Genomic DNA, 2,948 nt, shown 5'->3' with positions numbered 1-2,948 from the left:
TGAGGGGAACATTTCATAGGAATTATTCCTGATTTACCCCAGTAACTTAAAGGAAAGGAAAGTAGGTGACTTCTTATGAAGAAGTCGCAGAAGTCAAAGAAGTGACTTCTTATGTCATGCTCCCATCCAGATGCACACCTTGTTAAGGGATGAATAGTTACAGAATAGTTCAGCTCATTGGAGCTTATGTAGACAGTGGAATGCGCATTATTCTTGAGGTGATGGTGTATCTTTTTAGGTCATATTGTATCTGCATTACGCCTGATGAGGGTCATATATTCCAGAATATGCTATGATCTAATGCTGCTCCAGGGAAGAACATTTCATATTGTTATTTTCCTCCTGCTCCCCTCAACATTTGGAGGAATGTAGATTTAAGAACTTACAAAGTCTAATATTTACATGTATTTATAGTGCTTAGTTTTGTAATAAGCTGTGTGATTTGTCTAGAATGTCCTAAAAGTTTGAGCTGAACATCCTGTATGCGTGCTGTATTATCATTATTATTGTTGTTGTTGTCATTGTCACAGTTGTTCCTATTAATCCATCTATCCACACTTAGCCTGGCTGTCAGTTTGATAGACCGCCTAGTAGCTCTACGTGTCAGATGTTTATGATTATTTACATGTTCATTTTCATTCCTACAGAAGTATTGCCTTATTAAATGGAATCCAATAACCATACCAGAGTATCTGAGTTGAACATACAGGGGCTCTTTGACCATCCTCACTTACAGGGGCTATTTTTTGGAACTGTGTTTTGCCTTTTTGTTGTTGCCATCGAGGGCAATTCCCTGACCATCCTGGCTATTGTCTTGCACCCACCTTTGCAACACCCCATGTACTTCTTCATTGCTAACTTGGCCCTAATCAAAACAATTTGCACTTCTGCCATTCTACCCAAAATGATGCTTTCTACCCAAAATGATGCAGAACCTGATACTTGGTAAGAAAACCACCTCCTTTGATGGATGCATGGCCCAGCTCTTTCCTTTCAGTTTGTCCTCTGGAACAGAGCTTGTGCTTCTTACAGCCATGGCTTTTGACTGGGACATGGCCATCTGTCATCCCTTGTGCTATGTAACTGCCATGACCAAGAGTGTTTGTATGACATTAGTAGCCATTGTCTGGTCAGTTGGATCAATCAGTTAGTTCCTTGGTGCTCACCTTGCTCATGCTTTGACTAAATTTTTGTGGGCCTTACTTCATCCAGCACTTCTGTGAAATCCCACCTCTGCTGGCTTTGTCCTGCAACTCAACCTATCTCAATGAAATCATTGTCTTCATTGCTGATGTCTTCCTAGACATTAGTAACTTCGTAATGACCAGCATGGCTTCATCACTATCAGCATTCTGAAAATTCAGAGCTCTGAAGGGAAGCAAAGGGCCTTCTCTACATTTTCCTCACATCTTGTTGTGGTCACCCTATACTACTCTGCCATTATCTATACGTACTTTCGGCCAACATCCAGCTACTCACTGGATAAGGACAAGATAGCGGCCATTCTGTACTCACTTGTGACTCCTACACTGAATCCTCTGATCTACAGTCTGTGCAACAAGGAAGTCAAAGTGGCCTTGAACGAAGTGATTTATTCTCTACAGCTCTTCTGATTAAACTTCCCCCCTGCCCAACCAAAATTAAAACCAGTTTCATTGGTAGGCATATTTGAAGATCTCCATCGCCATACGCACATTCAAAGAAGCAAGCATGACTCTTCCTCCAGACACTAATAAGGCTTTCCTTTCCTCTTACTCTCTTCTTTACTGCTCATAATACCTTGAGGCCTTGGGTTCTTTCAGGATCCTGAGACATATGGTTTGTGGTAGTTTTGCTACCACAGGGATCTCCCTAGTTGGACAGATTCAAAGAATAGTTGACAGACTAAGAAGTGAAGCAATGGTCCTCCAGTTTGGTGGTAGGGCAAATTATTGGTCACAGCATTATACTAAAGGTAAGGGTAACATTAGTTACATCAATTTTTAATTTGGCAAGAAAACTTAGAAATTATGATGATGATCATCATCATCACCACCACCACCATCTTCAGCTTATTTTATTTCATTTTCACAATTACCATATGACTATGCATGTAAGGCAAGAATTTCTTTGATATTGAGAGGTAAGGATTTTTGTGGGAGATATCTTTTAGTGAATCAACTGCACGGTTGTAATAGACTTAGCGAAGCTTTTGAATGCTGAGTATTCTTCTTCAGGTCTTGATATTGTACATTTTCTAGGCTTTTTTGTTGTTTTCCTATGTCATACCACCCCCCCACCCCAAACCCCAACCTTTATATTTTTCACTCCAGGTAGCTAAATACCAAGGGTTCAATAACCACACTGTAAAGCAAACAACCATCCCTGATTTTCTGGACCATCTCAGATTTGGGGTTGTACCCCTGAGGAATTACTGAGATGGGATTTTTGTCCTCTATTTTGAACACAGGTCCTGAACCGGTGCAAGGTGATGTTTTGATGATGCCGTTACCAGCCTTGAAACTAAGCACCATCAATTTCAGGGATGCTTATAAGTGTCTGAAGAACTTCCAAGATTATGCTTCCTGAATCTTAGTTGATTTACCAAACTGATACATTCAAAACCTGAACAAACTCTTATGTTAGAATTCTGTTTCCCTATGTATGTCTAGAGGGGCAGTTTTCTATCTCTCTATTTGGCTGGTTTTGGTCCCTGCTTTACACTTCCACTCCATAAACCTGACGTAATGGATTATGCATGTAGGTAGCTGGGTAAGTTCTGGAGAAAGCAATGGGAGGAGGGAGGAGGACCTTTCCGTATTACGTTCCAATCACTAAATTAACATTTTTGAAATCACTATCTGGACCCACAGCAAGACACCTTATACTGTTGGCTACAGCACACCTATTATGCGCTACAGTTCACCTAGGAAGCAAGAGATACAGGTTCTAGGCTCCACCCTCAAATA

The 2,948-nt window shown here is 40.7% G+C and overlaps 1 pseudogene; it reads left to right on the top strand.

Annotated features, from left to right (window-relative positions):
- The first annotated feature begins 664 nt into the window (after window positions 1-664).
- On the top strand, window positions 665-1,613 carry LOC149861802 (olfactory receptor 13G1-like; annotated as a pseudogene).
- Window positions 1,614-2,948: the final 1,335 nt, after the last annotated feature.

The sequence above is a fragment of the Crocodylus siamensis genome, chromosome 6 (assembly GCF_052110815.1).
Source record: "Crocodylus siamensis isolate JL-2025a chromosome 6, ASM5211081v1, whole genome shotgun sequence".
Lineage (NCBI taxonomy): Eukaryota > Metazoa > Chordata > Crocodylia > Crocodylidae > Crocodylus > Crocodylus siamensis.
This window is presented reverse-complemented; position numbering and strand designations above follow the sequence as displayed.